At 41.5% G+C, this 25,310-nt stretch overlaps 1 non-coding gene and 2 pseudogenes across 1 annotated transcript; all 3 read right to left on the reverse strand.

The window, feature by feature from the left end:
* Positions 1-599: 599 nt before the first annotated feature.
* On the reverse strand, positions 600-11,599 carry LOC143612210 (pentatricopeptide repeat-containing protein At1g33350-like; annotated as a pseudogene).
* Positions 11,600-17,329: 5,730 nt separating this feature from the next.
* Positions 17,330-17,449, reverse strand: LOC143612218 (U5 spliceosomal RNA). The gene has a single exon (XR_013149910.1). It is a non-coding gene; the product is annotated as a U5 spliceosomal RNA (small nuclear RNA).
* Positions 17,450-19,537: 2,088 nt separating this feature from the next.
* On the reverse strand, positions 19,538-20,539 carry LOC143612211 (lysine histidine transporter-like 2 pseudogene; annotated as a pseudogene).
* Positions 20,540-25,310: the final 4,771 nt, after the last annotated feature.

Here is a 25,310-nt window from a genome sequence, read left to right on the forward strand (position 1 = left end):
TCGTATGGATTTTGAATTGCAAAGCAGAGTTTACAATTAATCTTGAATGATCGAATATAACGATTAGTATCATTTAATTTTGTGATTTTGGGAATGCATTGAATCAAATTACACAGTTCTACATTGTATTTAATGGATGCATAAGTATGCACCTTTTCATCTTTGGCTTCATAACTTATTTTCTCGTTTCGTTTCGGTTATTTCAGTTTAGCTTTTTCAGTTTCTGATTCAATCCAAAACTTGTGATAATCTACATGTTATGTTATATATTATAACCCTAGATATAAGTATGTATGTATATATAGCCTGTAAATATAACTTCCGAGTTAAGCTACAGCTGCAGCTTCAGACTCACATTCACACTCCTAATTCTTACCTAAGTAACATCAATTCTCATTTCACAGTCAAAACTTTTACAGTATCTTGTAGAATCCATCTTCCTTTGTATAATAAATAAATAAATAAACGAACAGATCGATACTTAACCGTTGATCGATATACCTTCAAGTTTATTAGCTCAAATTTAGCATCTACTCTTGTATTATGATTCAGTATCAATCAAAGAACTTAACTTATGTAACTTGAGACCGCATACTCACTCAACCTCTATTATGTGACAACGGCTGATAATCATGATCATGATGATGGAAGATGTTTTCATCAGATAATCCAAATATACTTTCCAATATCAAATTTATATCTTCGATTTTGAAATGCGAATCATCAGCAGAATAAAACTGATGAACTTGATTATCAACTTCAATCCAACTACAGCCCGGTATCTTATGAGCCTTCTTCTCCTTCAATGATTTCCTTACTGCCCTTGCCATATCCCATTCACCTATTGCCCCATAGATATTAGCCAACATCGTCCCGTACCCACCGTTGTTTGGATCGATTTCAATTAGTTTCTTGACTGCAATTTCAGCCAAGTCCATTCGTGTAACACCCCGACCGATGGCGGATTATACATCGGAGCGCCACGTATTGTTTCATTACTCGCGACACTATTTGGGTGTCAATATTTATTAATACACTTCATTGCGCACGCGCAGGACACGACATAAAGTAACATAAATCATATTATAACTCAAAATATTCAAATAACATAAACTTGTCTTGTTACATTTTAAACTAGGTCCAAAAGAAAAGAAAACATCCTATGTGTCCTCAAGCTTCCAGAAACAGCTACAGCAAACCTGAACATGTGTTAAAATAAAACGTCAACACTTGCGTGTCGGTGAGAAATCAAGTTTAATAGATATAAATAGATAATAATAAATCTGCACGCAACATGTGTAAATCTGGTGTTTAACAAGGGTGTAATCAGATTGTGATCAAGCCTAAATAGATCATAGCTCATAGTTCAATCCGTGCTCCCAATTGAGCACAAAAACAAGAAATCATCTGTGCACGTGTAAACAAAAGAAAACCGTAAACGATAGGTCTCCCGTGTTCATCTAATGGATCCATGAAAACTTCGGAATAGGCCGAACAAAGCGGTTAATGATTCACACATACAAATAAACAGCCAAGTAAACGTCCCTACACATGGGATACTGCGCGACTAAAGTTCATAAACAAGTTTAAGACTCAAGTTTGTACGAACACATGAACATCCCAAAACGTTAAAAATAAAAAGGGATTAGGTACGAGATTACTCACCTGAAAAAGGTGTGTTGAAAGGTAAAGCAAGAACCAACTTTTAAACAAGCACAAGTTAACCTATAAATAAGAGTTTATTGGTTTATCGATTGGTTTTAAGTCTTGAATATATGTAACCATTAGTAATATGTATCTTAAACAAATTATTATATATATATATTACCGGAAATGCAGGGAGGACAGAGGAGAAAACGGAGGCAAAGAGAGGAGGCGGCTGAGGAACAACGGCAGAGGGCAAGGAGAAGAGAGCAGAAGAGAGTTTAAGTGTTTGTGTGTGTAGTGTTAAATAACAAGAAAAATAGTATTATTTATAGGGAAACCCTAGGGAACACAATCCCTTAAAAAGAGGAAAAGATCAAATCAAATCAAGCAAAAGATATTAAAAAGCATAAGAAGCCAAAAGCAAAAGATATCAAAAGATATGGTAGCTGCAGGGGACAAGGGAAAAAGGCTGACAGGAACAGAATATAGCAAAGGAGGTGTCAGGTAAAGGTTCTGGAAAAGCAGATCTCAAAAGATAATGTCAGTCACTTTTTCTGCCAACCAATAGGGTTGGTGCGCATGCTGCGCCGAAAGTGGCTTTTCAGGCATAAGGCAGGTTAGGTCAACAGCACAGAAGATAAGATACAAAGCAAACAGGCTGGATAAAACAGAAGAAAAGACTTGAGGTCTAGCGCGAGAAGACTCGAGCGCACGCGCGAGGGCGAAGGCAGACAGAGAACAATCCTTAGCGCGCCGCGGGAAGAACTAAAATCCTTAGCGCGCCGCGGGAAGAACTACCGTTCTTAGCGCGCCGCGGGAAGAACTACCGTTCTTAGCGCGTCGCGGGAAGAACTACCGTTCTTAGCGCGCCGCGGGAAGAACTACAATTCTTAGCGCGTCGCGGGAAGAACTAACGTTCTTAGCGCGCTGCGAGAAGAACTACAATTCTTAGCGCGCTGCGAGAACAGTTCGCCTCGCGTATCGCAGGAACAACTGGTCTTCACGCAGGCTTCCTTGTAAGGAGTCTGGCGCGTGGAGCTGCGCAGACATCCTTAGGCGGGAAGAACCAAAGGACAAGCAAGGAGTTAAGAGAAAAAGGGTTTCAAGGCTTAAGGGTTAAGCAAAGGGGCGGGACGGCGACAAGAGAGAAGAAGAGGCGGGACGGCGACAAGAGAGAAAAGAGGCGGGACGGCGACAAGAGAGAAAGAAGCGGAAAGAAATTATTATTATTAGTAAGTAATATTAAAATATATATATATATATAATTTATTTAATGTTAAATCTACAAAGATTAATAATAAAATTTTAAATCATAAAAAGAATCGGATTCGAAAACGGGTACCTGGGTCGGGTCGGATAGGGCAGTTGTCACAGTCTCCCCTACTTTAAGAAATTTCGTCCCGAAATTTATCTCGAAGTAGGATGCGCAGAGAAAAGGTGCGGGTACTTGATCTTCATCTGATCTTCCCTTTCCCAAGTGAACTCGGCTCCGCGCTTGGACTGCCAACGAACTTTAACAATGGGGATGCGACTGCGCTTGGTTTGCTTTACCTCGCGATCCATAATCTCAACAGGCTTCTCAACGAAATGCATAGACTCATCAACTTGAACTTCATCAAGTGGTATGTGAAGGTTCTCATCAGCTAGACATTTCTTGAGATTGGATACATGGAACGTTGGATGCACATTGCTGAGCGCGGGCGGCAGGTCAAGTTTGTAGGCAACTTTTCCTACGCGCGCGAGAATCTTGAACGGACCAACATAACGAGGCGCAAGCTTACCTTTCTTCCCGTAGCGGACAACACCCTTCCAGGGCGACACTTTGAGGAGAACAAGATCACCAACTTGAAATTCGAGAGGCTTCCGCCTGCGATCTGCGTAACTCTTCTGTCGGCTTCTGGCAGTCAGCAGATGATCACGGATCTTGGCGATTTTATCGGTTGTCTCTTGAACTAGTTCGGGTCCTGTGATTTGAACTTCACCCACTTCGCTCCAACAAATCGGCGAGCGGCACTTTCGACCGTAAAGTGCTTCAAATGGGGCCATACCGATGCTGGAATGATAGCTGTTATTATAAGAGAACTCGATCAGAGGTAGGTGTGAATCCCAATTACCTCCAAAATCAAGAACACAAGATCGGAGCATATCCTCAAGGGTTTGGATGGTTCGCTCAGACTGTCCGTCAGTCTGAGGATGATATGCAGTACTCATGTCCAAACGAGTTCCTAACGCAGATTGGAGAGATTTCCAAAAGCGAGATATAAAACGGCCATCGCGATCGGATATGATGCTCAAAGGAGTACCATGACGGCAGACAATTTCCTTGACATAAAGATGCGCAAGTTGCTCAACACGGTAAGTTTCACGAATGGGCAGAAAGTGGGCAGATTTGGTCAATCGATCCACTATTACCCAAATGCTATCATGTTTGCTTGCGGTCAAGGGTAACTTGGTGATAAAGTCCATTGCTATACTTTCCCATTTCCACGTAGGAATTTCTGGTTGTTCGAGTAAACCAGATGGGCGTTGATGTTCAGCTTTTACCTTAGAACAAGTCAGGCATTTAGCTACGAACATAGCAATATCCTTTTTCATACCGGGCCACCAATAAGTAATGCGCAAATCCTTGTACATTTTATCAGCGCCAGGATGAATGGAATACCGAGTTTTGTGCGCTTCACTCAGTAGGACAGAGCGAAGATTCTCATCATTGGGGATCCAGATGCGATTGAGATAGCAGAGAATTCCACTCAGATTAGGGACAAAATGCGCTTCCGCGCCACACGCTAACTCGGCGCGAAGGTTGCCATTGCTGATGGATGCGCGCTGCGCGTCACGAATGCGTGATTCAAGATTGCTTTGAATCGGCGCGAAGTGAAGCTGCGTGCGCTGCAAGATACAGTTAAGTTGGCTGGGTTTTCGGCAGAGCGCATCGGCTACCACATTAGCCTTTCCAGGGTGATACCGGATCTCACAATCGCAGTCGCTGATGAGTTCGTTCCATCGACGTTGTCTCATGTTAAGTTCCTTTTGATCAAAAATGTGCTGAAGGCTTTTATGGTCTGTGTAAATGATACACTTAGTCCCATAGAGGTAGTGTCTCCAGATTTTCAAGGCAAATACAACTGCACCAAGTTCGAGGTCGTGAGTCGTATAATTCTTTTCATGAATTTTAAGTTGCCTTGACGCGTAAGCGATAACCTTGCCTCGTTGCATAAGTACACAACCGAGACCTTGGTTGGAGGCATCACAATACACGACAAAATCATCATTACCCTCAGGTAGCGCTAGAACAGGAGCTTCGCACAACAATTGCTTGAGCGTTTGGAAGGCTTCTTCTTGCTTCGAGCCCCAAATATACGGTTTGCCTTTGTGCGTTAAAGCTGTTAAAGGCAAAGCGATCTTTGAGAAGTTCGAAATAAATCGCCGGTAGTAACCAGCCCAAAAAGGAACGGATTTCGGTAGGAGTGGATGGCGTAATCCAGTTCTTGATTGCTTCAATCTTGGATGGGTCGACATGGATACCCATCTTGTTAACAACATGGCCAAGAAACTGTACTTCATCCGACCAAAATTCACACTTGGAGAGTTTGGCAAAGAGTTGCTCGGTTCGAAGCTTTTGCAACACCAACTGAAGATGTTGCTCATGCTCGGCCTTGGTTTTGGAATAAATCAGAACGTCATCGATAAACACAATCACGAATTTATCCAAGAAAGGCCTACACACCCGATTCATTAGATCCATGAAAACAGCGGGTGCGTTGGTTAAACCGAAGGGCATGACCAAGAATTCAAAATGGCCATAGCGAGTTCGAAAGGCAGTTTTGGGAATATCCTCTTCGCGGATGCGCAACTGGTGATAGCCAGAACGGAGATCGATCTTGGAAAAACAAGAGGCACCTTGGAGTTGATCAAAGAGGTCGTCAATACGCGGTAAGGGATACCGGTTCTTAATGGTGAGCTTGTTCAGCTCGCGGTAATCAATACACATACGAAACGAACCGTCCTTCTTTTTAACGAACAACACCGGAGCACCCCAGGGCGAAGAGCTAGGGCGAATGAATCCTTTATTGGTCAACTCTTGAAGTTGACTTGCTAATTCTTGCATCTCAGCGGGTGCAAGACGATAAAGAGATTTGGCTACGGGGGAAGCACCAGGGACAAGATCAATACGAAACTCAACTTCCCGAGCGGGAGGTAAACCAGAAAGATCATCGGGAAAGACTTCAGGGAAGTCACGCACGATAGGGATTTCGCGAAGTTTCTTCTTTCCTTCATCGGGTTTGACCACATGGGCTAAGAATGCGATACATTTCTTCCGCAAGAGTCTTCGGGTTTCAGCGCAAGACATAAGTTTAAGACCGTTAGACGGTTTCTCGCTGTAGATATGAAGATCACCATTTTCTCGAGGGATGCGAATCAACTTCTTGGCGCAAATAACTTCAGCGCGATTTTGCGAGAGCCAATCCATACCAATAATAACATCAAAACTTCCAAGAGGCATGGGGATGAGGTCGATTAGAAAATCGTTTTCGTTAAGGTTAAGCGTGCAATCTTTGATTACGGAGTTTATTAAAATAGTTTCACCATTAGCCAATTCAACTGAAAAGTTTTCGCTTAAGTTTATGCGCGGTCGCGCAAGTTTCTGCTCAAATGCGAGAGAAATAAAACTTCTATCGGCGCCAGTATCAAAAAGTATAGATGCATAATGTCCGTTAAGTAAAAATGTACCATTAACCACGTCATTATTCGCTTGCGCTTGGTGCGCGGTTATATTAAAAGCTCGTCCGCGCGTCACTTGGTTCGAAATTTGGTTAACTGGGTTCGCTTGCGTAATCTGAACTTGCAGTCTCGGGCACGCGTTCCGGAAATGACTGGGATCACCGCAGTTATAGCACGACCTGGGTCGTGGATTAGGGTATGTTGGTTGTGGGTTCTGCAGGTAGGCTGGTGGTGTTTGCGCTGTTGGGTTGGAGGGAAGGACTCTACAGTTTTCCGCTTTGTGACCAGCGCGGCCACATCGGTGACAAAGTCGACACGGGACTTGAGGTGGGTGGTGAAGTCTACAGGTTGGGCAAAAGGGGTGGTTTCCTGTGTAAGGTTTCTTAGTTGACGGGGTAGGGAGTGCTGGATTGGTTAAGGCATAGTTGTGGGCTACAGGAGGTGTTGGGTAGGTCGACAGTGGGTTAGGCGCGTAAACTGGAGGTTGGTAGGTGGGTTGCTGGACAATGGGCGGGCTGGTAAGCGCATAGGCTTTGCGCCTGCGCTTGAGGTTATTACGGTTTGAAGGTTCTGGTTTGGTTTCTGTTGGTTCTGGGACAGTCTTGGTGGGTTTGGTCTTCTCAGATCCCCGCAGGAACAGGGTTCCTGCTCTGACATGGTTGTCGCTGAGCACAGCGGCCAACTCGATAGCGTCAGAGAGGGTTACTGGGTTTCTGGCCCATACAGAATCTTGAATTTCCATGGGGAGACCCCCAAGGAACTTCTCGATGGCTCGGCGGGAAGGGGTAACTAGGTGTGGGACAAGCAAGCTTAATTCATGGAAGCGCGTCGCGTACTCGCGCGCTTCGCCACTGTACTGTTTCAGGTTCCAAAACTCTTCCTCCAGGCGCTTTACTTCGTTGGGAGGGCAGAATTCTCGCGTCAAGATTTCCTTGAATTCCTCCCAGAGCATGCTAGAAGCAGCCTCTGCGCCACGCGCATGAGCTACTCCGTTCCACCAAGTAAGCGCCCTTGATTCTAGGACACTTGAGGCGTATAAGGTTCGTCGGTCTGGAGGGCATTGGGTATGGAGGAAAGTGTTTTCAATTTTCTCGAGCCACTGGAGCATTACGGTGGCTCCTTCAAGTCCGGTGAATTTCGGAGGGTTACCCGCATTGAAGGATTTAATATTGTATCTGGAGGGGTTGGTATTAGTTTGGTTTAAAGCTTGGGCTATCGCAGCGGCCATTTCCTGGGAACGTTGCTGCCTAAGTCTGCGCGCGGCTTCTCTCCTCTGATGACGGCGATATAGCGGAGGCATTCTATAAAAGTTTTAATTTTTGTTAATATCTAGGAAATTGTTTTAGCGCAAAGTATATCGTCGTAAAGCTTGTTTCGCGGAGTTAAATGCTATCAAGTTTTGAAGTAAAACAGGAATTTAAATGCAAACTTAATACAAGTAATAAATTCGAATTGAAAATCGACAATTCATGCATCACCATGACTTTCCGAGTTCTCAATTTAAAATATCGAGTAAACGAGCATTGAAGGTTGACAATTCATGTATCACCATGACTTTTCAAATCTTCAATTTAAAATATCGAGCAAATGAATATTGGAGATTGACAATTCATGTATCACCATGACTTTTCATATCTTCAATTTAAAACATAAAGTTAATGGTAATTGAAAATCAACTATTCATGTACCACCATGACTTCTCGGATTTTCAATCCCCACAACAAACGAATATGCAAGTAAAGAAACAAATTGAAATTTAACAATAAAAATCGAAAGATCGCGAAATAAACATGAAATCATGTGCTGCGTATGCGCAAGCATATTTTATAAATATCGAGTAATTAACAATTAGCGCGCAAACATGAGATATTTCTCATGCGCGAAAAGGGACTCTTAGGTATTCTAGGTCGTTACGTCTAACCACCTATCCTAAAGTCACGGAGCTCTGATACCAATCTGAAACACCCCGACCGATGGCGGATTATACATCGGGGCGCCACGTATTGTTTCATTACTCGCGACACTATTTGGGTGTCAATATTTATTAATACACTTCATTGCGCACGCGCAGGACACGACATAAAGTAACATAAATCATATTATAACTCAAAATATTCAAATAACATAAACTTGTCTTGTTACATTTTAAACTAGGTCCAAAAGAAAAGAAAACATCCTATGTGTCCTCAAGCTTCCAGAAACAGCTACAGCAAACCTGAACATGTGTTAAAATAAAACGTCAACACTTGCGTGTCGGTGAGAAATCAAGTTTAATAGATATAAATAGATAATAATAAATCTGCACGCAACATGTGTAAATCTGGTGTTTAACAAGGGTGTAATCAGATTGTGATCAAGCCTAAATAGATCATAGCTCATAGTTCAATCCGTGCTCCCAATTGAGCACAAAAACAAGAAATCATCTGTGCACGTGTAAACAAAAGAAAACCGTAAACGATAGGTCTCCCGTGTTCATCTAATGGATCCATGAAAACTTCGGAATAGGCCGAACAAAGCGGTTAATGATTCACACATACAAATAAACAGCCAAGTAAACGTCCCTACACATGGGATACTGCGCGACTAAAGTTCATAAACAAGTTTAAGACTCAAGTTTGTACGAACACATGAACATCCCAAAACGTTAAAAATAAAAAGGGATTAGGTACGAGATTACTCACCTGAAAAAGGTGTGTTGAAAGGTAAAGCAAGAACCAACTTTTAAACAAGCACAAGTTAACCTATAAATAAGAGTTTATTGGTTTATCGATTGGTTTTAAGTCTTGAATATATGTAACCATTAGTAATATGTATCTTAAACAAATTATTATATATATATATTACCGGAAATGCAGGGAGGACAGAGGAGAAAACGGAGGCAAAGAGAGGAGGCGGCTGAGGAACAACGGCAGAGGGCAAGGAGAAGAGAGCAGAAGAGAGTTTAAGTGTTTGTGTGTGTAGTGTTAAATAACAAGAAAAATAGTATTATTTATAGGGAAACCCTAGGGAACACAATCCCTTAAAAAGAGGAAAAGATCAAATCAAATCAAGCAAAAGATATTAAAAAGCATAAGAAGCCAAAAGCAAAAGATATCAAAAGATATGGTAGCTGCAGGGGACAAGGGAAAAAGGCTGACAGGAACAGAATATAGCAAAGGAGGTGTCAGGTAAAGGTTCTGGAAAAGCAGATCTCAAAAGATAATGTCAGTCACTTTTTCTGCCAACCAATAGGGTTGGTGCGCATGCTGCGCCGAAAGTGGCTTTTCAGGCATAAGGCAGGTTAGGTCAACAGCACAGAAGATAAGATACAAAGCAAACAGGCTGGATAAAACAGAAGAAAAGACTTGAGGTCTAGCGCGAGAAGACTCGAGCGCACGCGCGAGGGCGAAGGCAGACAGAGAACAATCCTTAGCGCGCCGCGGGAAGAACTAAAATCCTTAGCGCGCCGCGGGAAGAACTACCGTTCTTAGCGCGCCGCGGGAAGAACTACCGTTCTTAGCGCGTCGCGGGAAGAACTACCGTTCTTAGCGCGCCGCGGGAAGAACTACAATTCTTAGCGCGTCGCGGGAAGAACTACCGTTCTTAGCGCGCTGCGAGAAGAACTACAATTCTTAGCGCGCTGCGAGAACAGTTCGCCTCGCGTATCGCAGGAACAACTGGTCTTCACGCAGGCTTCCTTGTAAGGAGTCTGGCGCATGGAGCTGCGCAGACATCCTTAGGCGGGAAGAACCAAAGGACAAGCAAGGAGTTAAGAGAAAAAGGGTTTCAAGGCTTAAGGGTTAAGCAAAGGGGCGGGATGGCGACAAGAGAGAAGAAGAGGCGGGACGGCGACAAGAGAGAAAGAGGCGGGACGGCGACAAGAGAGAAAAGAGGCGGGACGGCGACAAGAGAGAAAGAGGCGGAAAGAAATTATTATTATTAGTAAGTAATATTAAAATATATATATATATAATTTATTTAATGTTAAATCTACAAAGATTAATAATAAAATTTTAAATCATAAAAAGAATCGGATTCGAAAACGGGTACCTGGGTCGGGTCGGATAGAGCAGTTGTCACAATTCGCCTGTAAATCTTGCAACCATTCAACAAAGAGCCCCATACAGCTTCATCGGGTGGGCATTTCATTGTTTTAATCACTTCCATTGCTTCTTCAAACTTACCAGCCCGACCAAGAAATCAATAAAACACCCGATATGATGAATATCAGGCTCGATTCCATAGTTGTTAGCCATAGATGTGAAAAAGAAACGACCCTTTTCAACTAATCCACCATGGACACACGCGTTTAATAATCCTACAAACGTAACATTATCTGGTGTTACATCATGCTGAATCATTTCCTCGAATATTGCTATTGCTGTCTCGCTTTGTCCATGGAGGGCGAAAGAGTTAATAATTGAGTTCCATGAAGTTAAGTTTCTCTTCGGCGTTTCGTCAAACACCTTCCGGGCTTCTTTCAAGCTCCCACATTTTCCATACATGTCAACTAAACCGTTAGCCATACGAGAATTCGGACCAAGCGCGTTTCTAAGAATATACCCGTGGGTCGATTTCCCAAGCTGCAACATGCCCGTATGGCCAAATGCCGAAAGCGAGCACAAAACCGTAACATGATTCGGTTTCAACCCATTAACAACCATCCTCCTTAAAAGCCGAATCGCTTCCGAAAACATCCCGTTATGCGTGCACCCCGCGATTATCGAATTCCAAGACGGGGTATCTTTATCCGGCATTCGTTCAAACAACTCAACAGCACTCTCCATCTCCCCGGCTCTCGTATACCCCGAAACCATAGCGGTCCACGACACCACATTTCTGTCAGACATTTCATCGAACAGTTAACGTGCAACACCGATATCCGACGAAACCCTCGAGTAGGCATCTAACAAAGCCGTTTGGACAACTGGGTATTGCTCATAACCCGTTTTAACAATCTGGGTATGCACCATTTTAGTCCCATTGGATCCGAAAACCTCTGGGCAAGATTTCAAGACATGTGGGTAAATAAAGTGAGTAACTTTGGGCCGTTTGTTTCGAACCATATGGCGGTATAAAAGGAGAGATGAATGATGATCTGGGTGAGAGGAATAAGCGGTGATCATGGCGGTGTAGAGGTAGACATTGGGTGATACAAGAGAATTAAAGATTGAACGAGCGTAATCAAGATTAGATAATGAGAGTACGCAGCAGCGGAGGAGTTTGAAGGTGAAGAACTGGTGCTCTGAATGACCAGTGGTGATTAGATACGACTGAAGCTGCTTAAGTTGATTAAGGTGCTTGATTTTTTCGAGTATGCTTAGGATATGTGTCGTTAGATTGGATGCTGATGCTGTTGCCATTAAACAGCCTCTCAAGACTTCAACTTAGCATCCAAAATGAGTAGTTTCAAGTGTCATAAAAATATCATTTTTTTTAAGACACCCAGAAATCCATCCAAAAACCTAAAAACATCCAAAACCATGGTCACCCAAAAACAAATTTAATTACCATATTTTTGTATTCAAGACCCAAGACCCAACACTTTTACCTTCACCCCCACCACATGTAAAAAGTAATGTTTTTCTTAGTTTTTGGGAAAAATAATTATTTGAAGGTATAAACTAGTCGCACTATAGATAAAATTGACGTGAACAAACATCTTAAAAACATCATATAAAAATGCTTATTGAGTATGCTCTTATATTCTTAGGGGGTGTTTGGTACAGAGAATTGGGGGGTGAGAAATAGAAATGGAAACAATTCTCTTGTTTGTTTACGAAAGAAAGAGGTGAGAAATGGAAATAAACCATTTCCATTTCCCTGATTTCTTTTCTCTAAAAAAAGCGGAGAAATCATTTCTCTAGGGTTTCATTTCTCACTTCCATTCTCTTCCTTTTCACTTCTATCAGCTTCCTCCTTCAGAGCACCGCAACCCAAAACAAGGTATGGTTCAAATTTCCGATTAACAGATCCATAAGCATTCAATCTATATATATCAGCTTCCTTTTCACTTTATTATTATTAATCGTACCACATCCATAAGCATTCAATCTATATATATTTCACAATCGAATATTAACCGATTAACAGATTAGCCTCAGCAATCTCATTAGGTTTAGTTTATGTATGCACTCGAGCTTCGTGTTTCTGTTAATTTGTGTATATTTGTGTGTATAAGTTTGTAATTGTGTGTATGAGCAGTTTGAAGGGATGTAAACGAGCCGAGCTCAAGCTTGACTAGGCTCGAATTCGGCTCATTTTGACTTACTAATGCTTGAGCTCGGCTCGTTTCGAGGTCGTTTTCTAAAGCACGAACTGGGTTTTGAGATGTTGAGTTCTGTGTAGTTTATTTTCTTGAGTTCTTCTAGAGAAGTTAGAAGTATGTTATGGTTGTCCCTTGAGGCAGCAGCAGAACCCATATACACAATATAAACCCCATCATTATATGCTTCATCTGCCTTAATATCTCCTAACAAACATGTTACAAACAACAGGCTGCAACAAAAGTAGAGACCTTTCATGTTGTGCCTGTTTTTATTGTATCACACACTTCTCTTATATTTATATATAAAAACATGTCACATGTGCAGTGTCTAGAGAGAGAAAAAGAAGCACTAAGCCTTGAGAATTTGAAGTGGGCATATAGATCATTGGGTGGGTACATACGCACGCACATTTGGATTAGATCATTGGTTTAGAGTCAATTTAGGAAAAATAGTAAAAAAAAATTGAATAGCCATTTAAATTACTGACGGACTACTGACTCATCCGATTATTTTCATTTTATCCTCAATAGAAAATCCATCATAGGTGAGAAATCCACTAGCAAAACCTAGAAACCTCTATTTTTATTTTAGCGTAATCAGATAATATTTGAACTCAATACCTTCTCTTTTTAAATTGAAGTCTTTAAATGTCTCCCCTCAATTACTTGCGGTAAAAATCATTGGCAAAAGGAAAAAAATAGCATATGATGTCAAAATTTTGCACTTTAACTTTAGCTCAATTTTGAGTTCTATGTAGTTTCTTTTCTTTCACTTTAGCTCAATTTTGCACTTTAATTTGCTGCATTTTGGTGTGCATTTTGGCTGCGTTTTTGCATTAATTTACCTGCAATCTCTCGTGAGGTCTAGTTTAGTGTATAATAGGAACTATGAACTCTTTTGATTTGTTATATATATGAGGTCTAGTTTGTTTTTCTTGAATTTTCTTATATTTTTATGTGTAGATGGCAAGATCACCTTCCAGACAAAGAATAGTTGCCATAGGTGCATTTTATGTCATTTATGTTACGATTCGTTGGTGGATGTTGTGTACTTATCATTTGCGTCGGTCGATTGAGTCAATGACTTTACGTAAAAAATATTTAATGAGTTACCATAATAGGCGTGAAAACATGGTGAGGATGGTTTATGAAAGTGATGTTACGAGTGTTGTTAACATAAGAATGAATATACATGCATTTACAACACTTTGTGATATGCTAGAAACTAGAGGGGGACTAAAGAATAGTAAAAACATGCTAGTCGATGAGCAAGTTGCAATGTTTTTACATACCCTTGCTCATAATGCAAAGAATAGGATACTAGTCAACAGATTTCATCGGTCCGGGGAAACTGTAAGTCGGTATTTCAAGTTAGTCTTAAATGCTATATGTCGATTACACAAAGAACTCTACAAGTCACCCGTGCCAGTGCCAGATAATGAAACTGATGAAAGATGGAAATGGTTTAAGGTTAGTCAAACATATTTTTTATTAGAGATATTTTTTGCTAACATACATTAGTAAGTAATGATTTCTTTTAACTCAGGGTTGCTTAGGAGCATTAGATGGAACATACATTAAAGTTAAAGTCCCTGCTATTGATAGAAAACCATATAGGACAAGAAAAGGGCAGATTTGTACTAACGTACTCGGAGTATGTACGAGAGACCTTTTATTTACGTATGTCTTAGCGGGATGGGAGGGTTCTGCAGCTGATAGTAGAGTTTTGCGTGATGCAATCAGTAGACCCAATGGTCTTAAAATAACTCCGGGTATGTGATAGGCAATTTTCAAAGAATATACATAGATTTAAGTATGATAATTAACATAGAGTTTATGGTTAATTGTAGGAACATACTACCTTTGTGATGCCGGTTATACAAATGGTGAAGGATTTTTAACTCCATATCGAGGTCAACGTTATCATCTTAACGATTGGTCTCGTCCTCCTACGAATGCTAAGGAGTTCTTTAATATGAGACATTCATCAGCCAGGAATGTTATAGAAAGATGTTTCGGAATGATTAAAGATAGATGGGCTATTTTGCGTGATAACTCATATCATCCCATAGAGTCCATGCCACGTATCATCATTGCTTGTTGTTTATTGCACAATTTCATACGAACAACAATGAGTGAAGACCCTCTTGATAACGAAATCCCAGTAAATCACACACAACCTGCAAATGACCATGACAATGTTATTTCTATGATCGAGCCCTCACAAGAATGGACCGATCGTAGAGACCTTCTTGCTAATGAAATGTTTAATAGTTGGACTGCGATGCGTACGCAGCGTGCCAACAATGTTTTTTAATTATGTTTGACAATTATGTATTTTTTATTTGTAGAACCAAGGATGTTTCTTATTAATGTTTATTTATGCACTTTATTTGTTTCTTATTAATGTTTCTTGTTATATTTGTATTTGTAGTTACATGAATTATGATTTTTAATTGTATAATTATGCATTTGTACGTAGACATGGCAGATTCAAATATAGTGAGAGGAGTTACTCGGAGCAAGCATACCTGGACAAATGATGAAGATGCAAAGCTAATTGATGCATTAATGGAGATACATGCATCCGGAAAGTATGCTGGTGCTGACAATGGATTCAAACCAGGTTATTTAAATGGTGTTCAACAATTGCTAGATGTAAGTCTTCCTAACTCTGGCCTCAAAGCAGAACCACATATAAAGTCTAGGATGAAGACATGGAAGACACACTTTAGCATTGTATATGATATGGTGCATACAAGTGGGTTTGGTTGGGATGAACAAAAATGTTGTATTATTGCCGATGATAGTGTTTGGAATGAATACGTGAAGGTATATTCTAAAAAATATGTTTTTTAGATTTTAAAATTTTAGTCTAATTTATTTGTAATTGTCTTGTAGTCTCACAAAGGTGCTGTGAATTTTCGTGACAAGTCATTTCCTTTCTATGACAAATTGTGTACCATATTCGGTAAGGATAGAGCTACTGGTAGTAAAGCAGTTGACCTTGGAGAAGAAGATGTTGTTCAAGAGACGCAAAAAAGCTCACCTGTTGATATTGAAGACTTTGATTTTGTTGATGAAGCCGTTCCAAATGTTGATAGATCTGAATGACAAACAGGAAGTGTAACAAGCAAGCGCAAAAGAGGTAGAAGCACGGATGCAGATGAGATATATCGAGAGTCTTGCAAAGATATCAAGGAAGTTTTGCTTCGATTTGGGGAGATGGTGGGTGAACAACTTAGCAAAGAAGGTATGGAGGCTCGTGAAATCTATGAAAAGGTTAGTGATGAGTTGAAAGCTTTACCAGGTATCACAACGAAAAAACGGTTCAAAGCAGCTCATTTGATTGGTAAAGATGTGGATCTAGGACGTTCTTTTCTTACGTTGACAATAGAAGAGAAAATTGAGATGGTCGAGTTGTATACCGATGGTTCAATGGGATAGTTGTGTATGGTTGAAGTATGTTTTGTATGTGAATTGGTTTTAACTATGGTTGATGTTTTTTGCTTAAAAACTATGTTTTGTATGTGAATTGGTTTGATCAGTGCATATTTTGGTTGGAATTTATGCATCTTTTTATATGTTTTTTATTTTTTAATAAATATTTGTTATGAAAAAAATACTTGTGCTAATGATAAAGTTGATATAATTCTCTGTTTATTTTCTATGTACCAAACAAGAGAAATGATTCTCAGCTATATTTCTCAACTGAAATCTCTGTACTACCAAACAGAACAGTCAATTCTCATTCTCCAGACCAATTCCCTTTCTCTGCAATTCCATTTCTCTATTCCATTTCTCTACAATTCCATTCTCTGTACCAAACACCCCCTTAGTTTCATATCTAAAGCTGGAGTTCAAACATCCACAATGTGTTTTTTATGTGTCAAAGTGGCACTTGTCCAACCAATCACAACATTTCTTTCTTCACATCCACTTTATAACATCATTTCTCTCATCACTCTTCTTTCTCCTAGTCACTCTCACATACTAGTTTTTTTGTGAAGAACAAAGGTCATGTGTAGTGGAGGGGCTACATTCGGGGCGATTTTTGACACGTGACGTCACGTCAGCGTTTACATTTAGGGTGTAGTGATTTGTAGCCTAATAATTCCGCTACATCATATATATATATATATATATATATATATATATATATTTCACACACACACACACTAATAAAATATTATCTCCAAACCAAACAACGAAAAATACATGCCCCCCCCCCCCAAAAAAAAATAAATAAATAAATAAAAATCCAAGGCTAGATGCGGGCGAGCTTCCAATATCGCCCACTACACATGGTCTAATCATCACCCTCTTTCATCCGCATCACCTCATTTCTTCTCAAAAACACTTCTAAAAACATCTACTGTGAATGCTCTTATGTTTTGTGAGTAATTTTTGAAGCTCATTTATAATAGTTATTATAAAGCTCATACTCTTGCTCGATGTTTGTATCTCAGGCTCGTTTTCTAAGTGAACCTTAGTATTAAGCCCAAACGTGTTTAAACTCCACATGATTCAAGTTTGGCCCTGGCCAATCTCATATTTAACATCATCGAACATGCTTTAGTTTTTAACACCTAATATACTTTTGAAACTTTGCCAACAAAAATTCGATTTACATAGTATTGTTTTAATAACTAAATTTTATAAAGCAATTTCTAAGATGTAATTACAATAAATTTAAAACTATGTTTGTTAAAGAGTCCTTTCAAAGAGAAAGAGCTCTTCAAAAATAAACATACGCTATTTTAGCACAACAAGTACACAGTATTCTTTAGTAAAAGACAAAAGAATAGTTCGCTTTGTGCTTATTGCATAGCTGCGTGCCTTTCAACTTTGCAGTTGAGTTGCTTATATACACACATCCTCTCTAGCTAACTCTTTTAACCAACCGATGTGGGACAACTCATAAGCTCTCTTTCTTCATTTCCTAGGGACTTATATTTGGATGTTATTTTACTTCAGTTTTCAAGTTATAAATTCAAGTTTGTTAATTATTGATGATGACAGGATGAAAGAACTTAAAAGCTACATAGAAGATTAGCAATTTTGTAACTTATAACTTCACTTTGAATCACGAGTCTAGTAGGCACTTGTTCGAATCAAAGCAGTCTGTTAATACAACTTGTTTTCTTGATACTGTATCTTCAAATTTTGTTATTGAAAGCCACATAAGTGGTAAGCTAGAGTCATCATTTAGTGGATTGTGTCTTTCATTATAGTACTGTTCGCGACACCTCAACATTTCATATATGAGAAAACGCACACAAACAACAAAAGCGGTAACAAAATATAAAAATGTTGCACACTAAAAGGTTATATCTTAAAAAGCACATACAATACAAGTCAAGTTTACTGTATATTGGTTCAACAAGTACAAATCACATAACGCCCGTGTCGAACTCCAAAACCATCTTGCGGGCGGGCCTTTCACACGCGACATTTATTTCTTTATTTATAAACGAAGGCTATTTAATCAGTCTTTTCTCCAAAGAGAAGCCGGCTTGTTGATGCACAGGGTCACATTTTATTGCACAAAAACAACATACATACTTCTTGGATTTTTGTGAACAAACTTCATCTTCTTCTTCGTCATCGTCATCTATATATGAAGTTTCAAAGTAGAAAACGGAAGCTTTTTAAGAGAATATTTTGTAGCTGCCAGCTTGCTTAATGAGTGACCTCAGGGCTCCAATGGGTGCTAAAACCATCAACAGAACACCAAATACTATGCAAAACTGAAACATTACAAATACAAATTAGCAACTCGTAGAACAAAAGGCTTATCAACTTATGACTTACCCAATTTGCGCACCAACTTAAGCTCCACTTTCTTGGCCTTTTGACTATTAACCAAATAACACAAGGAAGCTGCAAGTAATGAAAACAAGGCTTATCAAATTATATTAAATGATTTCTTAACATTTATTTCCAACATATTTATTTAAAAAGAAGAGTTACATAATAGCTTGTTGGTGCCAGTGCAAAACCTCCAAAGAAACCAAGAAGACCACCAAAGAAAGGTATTGTGATTGCAACAAAAGCGGTGAAAACTGCAAACATCCCAACATATGAATCAAAACAAAGTTACTGCTCATTAACGGATCAAATTGGTAATATACGAAATGGAAACGAGTCGAATGTGTCAAAAGAGTTCAAATACCATATTATTAGTGAAATAATAATAATAATAATAATATGAGATCAAAGTCTTACCAACAAATGATGTACGGACAGTGAATCGAAGGGGAGCACTTGGCTTGAATTTCCTTGATTTCACCAAGTAGGTTTCAATCATGTCATACACTGTCATCGAAAAAATCTGATTTTTTTTTCCGGGTCAGTTCAAGAAAGAAAAGGATGTGAAATTAAATACCAAAAAACACAATAAATGCATAATGTTTAGTCATACCTGATAGCCACCAATGATATGAACGATGACAAAGATGTTAGCCATAGCAATAAGCCATGGTGGATGATCCAGAGTGATGAGGATGTTGTCATCAACTTTGTTACCAAAAATATAGTACCCAATAATCGCAACTGGGAAATAGCAAATGGCAACAACAATATAGGCACAAAAACAACCTTGCCACATGGGTCCCTTGGATGGCTTTTCGGGAGTCGAAGGGATGGTTGCTTGGATTTCCAAGACCACATTGTGACCGGCGTATGCAAAAGCCACATTACCCAAAGCACTGAACATGTCAAACATTTGACCGACATGAGTTTTTGACCTCAACCTATACGACACGTCTGCATCAGCTCCCCTATTCCAAGAAGCTATCCAAGAAATAAATGAATAACTGCAATCCCATTAAACAGTTACGGAGTATGATGTATTATGCGTTTTGTTGTGTTATAAATTATAATAACAAAATGGGATAAATTCATTATTTTATGGTTATATTAATTAATATACCTCAATGACATGACAGCAGCAGCCACAGAGACAATAGTGATGGAGTTGAAGTTTGGTAAATGAGCAAGCGCAAACTGAACGGACGAGAACATCAAAATGTAGTAAGTTGTCCTCATCGGTGTACAGTTGGGACAAAGCAACTGCTGGACCTTTTCTATAGATTTGCCTCCGGTAACCATGTAAACAATGCAAGTACCAACTTCCACTACAAGCTGTTGAGGAACAACCAGAAAAAGCCCAAGCTTTTCACCAAACGCGTGTTGACCTAGCTCGTGGTACCGGTCAAACCGCTTTCCAGGAACCATTTCATGCATCTGCACCATTTGCGATAACGTGTACAATGTAATAATCCAAGACATGGTTAGCATCGTTACTCCAAAGCCCCTGCATCATATCAAGTCACATAAACAAACAAACAAATAGGGCGTATTCGTGTTCGTTCGTCTAACTTTAACTGAACAACTGCTCGAACAGGAACAATTAAACGAGCAAGGTTTTCTTGTTTGTGTCCGTTTGTTTAGAAAACGAGTGTGTTCATGTTCGTTTATTACTAATAGTATAAATGAACATAATTGAATATAGATGAACGGGTTGGGCCTAAATAGACTAAATTGTGGTGGGTGATATTTTTATTTCCACTAAACTGTAATGTGCCAAAAAATTAAAATTAAATGAATATATTAACGAAGAAAGTAAATTTACTTGAGAAAAGTAATCTAAATGAACAAACGAAACATGTGGTTATGTTCATTTGTTTAACTACATGAACAAAGAGATTTGACAGTGTTCATTCGTTTGTTAACGTACCATCCAAGTTCGGATAGGGCAAAGGGGAGACTAAGGACACCGGCTCCAACCATGGCGGTGACATTGTGAAAGGCGGCGTAGTACCACTTGGCTTTTCTGGACCCGGTGACCGGAAGCCATTCATCGATGGCTATTTCCTCAGCGGTTCGTGTATCGAACTTTGAAACACCACCGGACTCCATAGTTGTTGTCTACTTATGAATGTGGGAAATTGAACAAAGTTTGAGAATAAATAGAAGTGGGTTGCAATGTTTTGATGACACATGTATGTGTCATTAGAAGTTGGAAATTTTGTGGAAATAGAAGTTTGGCGGCAATGCTGCTATTTCTCTCTCTAACTGTAATTTGAATCAACCATGACCACAACTGACAATTTCTATACTTAGAAACATTTTTTTTATCTAAATTTATTACAAACTTATGTATTCAACACCTCATTGTTATTGTTGAAACATGAAATGAATCTGACCTGATCCATGACGATGTTCCCCGGTCTTCGAGATAAACGAACCACGACTCGATCTTCTTCTCCGGTAGCTTAAGATCTGCAATGGTTTTTGGGGGTGTGGAGGTGACTGCTAAGAAGTCTCAAGGATCTCTTGTTTACAGACACAAAAATGGTTATGGTGGTGGCTCTTATTGAGAACAACAACAACCCTTAATAAGGAAGTGGAGACCTCCTTATATAGGGAGCTTCATGGCCACCATCATGGTACCCTAATGGGCCTAGCCCAGTTAGGGTTACCTCCACAAAACCCCCTCAGCCCAATAATATTGTATTAGTCCATATAATAAAATAAGCCAAACATAATAAATTAAGGTCGTAAGCCGGGTTTAGTACCATACCCCTACAAGCCCCCCAAGTCCAGTGTTGCTCCTAGGCGTGCAAGCGTTTAGGTGGAGCGCTGGACTTCATAAGGTATGTTAGGATATGAGGCGATTTTTTTCCCCTTTCTTCGGCCTTGTCTTTATTGTCTTTGAGTTTTGAGAGGTTTTCTCCATGATGGTGACATGTTGTAATCTTTATGATAATGATGGTGCACTGGCATGAATAGGATATAGCACGCATCATAACAATAGTGGCGCGGGGCCTGATAAAAGATAGAGTGCGCATCTCGATAATAATGTAATGCAACTTGTGCGCGAGGCAGCTTACGAGCTATGAAAATAATGAAGCTTGCGCGCGAGGCTACTTACGAGCTATAAAAATAATGAAGCTTGCGCGCGAGGCGAGCTATAAAATAATGAAGCATGCGCGAGTTGCGGCTTATGAGCTATAATATGATGATAATGACCGGCCCACAAGGGCCTCTTCTACGCAGGATGACTATCCCAACTTGTTTTCAAAATAATAATGGAGGCACAAACGGCCAGATAATAATAATGTCATAGGTGCTTGTGCGACTCGTAGTCGAACCTGCAAAAACATATCAACTAAAAGTGGATGTATTACAAGGTTCTCATCCTCGGGCAAATTATGAGGTGTGCCCAACCTACGTTAGCGCGTGGCCGTTTGGGATATTATTAGGCTCCCGACCTTTATGTTTGGCGCGTGGCCATGTGGGATGTTATTAGGCTCCCGACCTTTATGTTTGGCGCGTGGCCATGTGGGATGTTATTAGGCTCCCGACCTTTATGTTTGGCGCGTGGCCATGTGGGATGTTATTAGACTTCCGACCTTTATGTTTGGCGCGTGGCCATGTGGGATGTTATTAGACTTCCGACCTTTATGTTTGGCGCGTGGCCATGTGGGATGTTATTAGACTTCCGACCTTTATGTTTGGCGCGTGGCCATGTGGGATGTTATTAGGATCCCGACCTTTATGTTTGGCGCGTGGCCATGTGGGATATTATTAGGCTCTCGACCTTTATGTTTGGCGCGTGGCCATGTGGGATATTATTAGGCTCCCGACCTTTATGTTTGGCGCGTGGCCATGTGGGATATTATTAGGCTCCCGACCTTTAGTGGGTTTATGAGGATTCCCAACCTTTAAATATGGCGCGTGGCCTTATGGGTTTATGAGGATCCCAACCTTTAAGTTTGGCGCGTGACCTTAGGAGCCGGAAACGATACCCGTAGTTTTGTTTGAAATTTACCCGTCCGCAGCTTTTTTTGCTACCATCAGAGGCAGGCGGCGCTTTGGTCGCAGCCCGCGGCGCGTGCATGTGGTCAGTGGTGACGGGAGTGAATGTCACTTCGTAGGGTCCATAACTGATACGCCGGATGTTTCACGTGCCCACAGATGCTGGAGCTTTCATGAGGTTGCAGAGGCGACCCGCGCCGTTTTGTCCCACTGACTTGCATTAGTGACCTGCGAATGTTCCTAGGTGACCAGCGGCGTTCATAGTGATCCGCGGTGATCGGTGTTCGTCTAACGGAGTGTTGATCTGCGGTGCGCGCATGCATGGAGGCGGAGTGGTGATCCAAGGTCGCGTATGCATGGCGGCGGAGTGGTGATCCGAGGGCGCGCATGCATAGTGGCTGAAAGTTGAGCGTGCATGCATGGCGGAGAGTTGAGCGCGTATGCATGGCGGGAGTTGAGCGCGCATGCATGGCGGGAGTTAAGTGCGCATGCATGGCGGAGAGTCGCGTGCGCATGCATGGCGTTAGAGTCTTGACCCTCAGCACTGCGCATGCATGGCGTCGGGGTGTTCCTCCGACGCGGCGCATGCATGGCCGGGAGAGTTCGTCCGCAGCGCACTTGTATGGCGTCGGAGTGGTGATCCGTGAGTGCGCATGCATGGCGGCGGAGTGTTGGTCCGCGGGCGCATGCATGGCGGTGTGTTGTGAAAATGAGTAAAGGACTTAGAATATATTTTCTTGCCTGACCCCAACTGTGGAGGTGGTGTGGTATTTATAGTATTAGGGTTTCCAATGATTGGGCTCAGACCCAATTAGGGCCTTTTTGGCCTCCTCCTATTGCTTTGCGCCACGTGTACTTAGGACACCTGGTGCTTTTTCATTGATTAATCTCTGACCAAGGTATTTTACCTGGCCTATGCGCCATCACGCGGTGGCACATGGGCTTTGCTGAGTTTTCCACCCTTCATTGGCAGCTGTCAACATCAGCACATTCTTTATTCCTTAAAAGATACCTTCTGGAAGGTTGTCTGATGAGTACAATCATGGTTGTCCTTATCCTGATTTGGATTAGACTATTGTCTCATTTGTTGTGTTGTCCTTTATGCGCCTATCCCGGGGATGCGCAAGGTCTTCTCTTTATTCTCACGCGCAGATGTTTCATGCGCAGATGTGATATGCGTGAGCATGTGATATGCGTGAGCATATGTAATATGCGTGAGCATATGTGATGCGTGAACATATGTGATGCGTGAGCATATGTAATATACGTGAGCATATGTGATGCGCCACGCGCAGATGTGATGCGTGAGCATATGTAATGCGTGAGCATATGTGATGCGTGAGCATATGTAATATGCGTGAGCATGTGATATGCGCCACGCGCGGATGTGATATGTGTGAGCATATGTGATGCGTGAGCATATGTGATGCATGAGCATATGTAATATGCGTGAGCATGTGATATGCGCCACGCGCAGATGTGATACGTGAGCATATGTGATGCGTGAGCATATGTGATGCGTGAGCATATGTGATATGCGCCACGCGCATAGGTTTTGGCTTTGTGTCTTCATGACATCCTGATTTCAAGCCTCTTGTCTATATCTTGTGGGTTGACCCGCCCCGCTCGATGTTAAGGCGGGTGCATACCCCTTCAAGCCCCCCCAGTCTAATGTGTGTCTTGTCTCGCGCGAGCGAGGTAAGATAGATATTAGACTTAATAGTTTGCTTTTTTAATAGGGCTTGTTTTTTTCTTTTTCTTTTCTTGTACGCGCGTTGCGCGAAATTCCATCCCTTTGGTTAAAACGAATCGTCAATGCATGTGGTTGGTTGGTGTTGACATGCATCAGAGATGGAGACGTTATGTGTCAGACCTTCGTGTGCTCGACGCCAGCGCGCATGCGTGATGGCGCGCTGCTGCTTCATGGCGGTGGAACTCATGCATGGTGGCATGCACCATGGCGGCCAGATGGTTATCCGCGGTGGCGTGTACGCGTGGTGGCGCAATGACATTACGCGGTGGCGAGGTTCACTTGTCGTGGCCCGTATGAATGTTGGCGGAATGTTAATCCGCGACTGTGCGCATGTATGGTGGAAATGTATTGAACCACGGTGGCGCATACGTGGTGACGATGTACTGAACCGTGGTGGCGCATGCGCGGGTGGCGATGTATTGAATCGCGGTGGCGCATGCGTGATGGCGGTGTATCGAACCGCGGTGGCGCATGCGTGGTGGCGGCGTATCGAACCGCGGTGGTGCATGCGTGGGTGGCGGCGTATAGAACCGCGGTGGCGCATGCGTGGGTGGCGGCGTATCGAACCGCGGTGGCGCATGCGTGGTGGCGGCGTATCGAACCGCGGTGGTGCATGCGTGGTGGCGGCGTATAGAACCGCGGTGGCGCATGCGTGGTGGCGGCGTATCGAACCGCGGTGGCGCATGCGTGGTGGCGACGTATCGAACCGCGGTGGCGCATGCGTGATGCTTGTTGAATATAAGGTATGCTTACACATTGAAACTTGAACAAAGTTGTAAGAAAATTATTTTTACTTAATCCTTAACAGTTGTCATATTTCAAGTTATTTTGCGATATTCTGAATATGCTGACACGTGCCTTGGCATTTCATTATTCCTCTTTTGCGCGACGTTATCGTGCATTTATTATAGGGAATTATGAATGAGTTTTTTAGCCTTTACGTCAGTATGTGTTACTCTGCCTATATCCATTATAATCCCATGCGCGGCCCCGACCTGAGACCTTAACAACTATGCTTTGGCATGTGTTTTGCCTTAGTTGTGCTTAGGTATTTTATGGTCCAGCTGCGCAATACGTAGGATGGATGTTCTGAGTAATTTGAGCTAAGGCTCATAT

Source organism: Bidens hawaiensis, unplaced genomic scaffold (assembly GCF_021521415.1).
Source record: "Bidens hawaiensis isolate Kalapana, Puna unplaced genomic scaffold, B.hawaiensis_p1.1 tig00033911_1, whole genome shotgun sequence".
Classification (NCBI taxonomy): Eukaryota; Viridiplantae; Streptophyta; class Magnoliopsida; order Asterales; family Asteraceae; genus Bidens; species Bidens hawaiensis.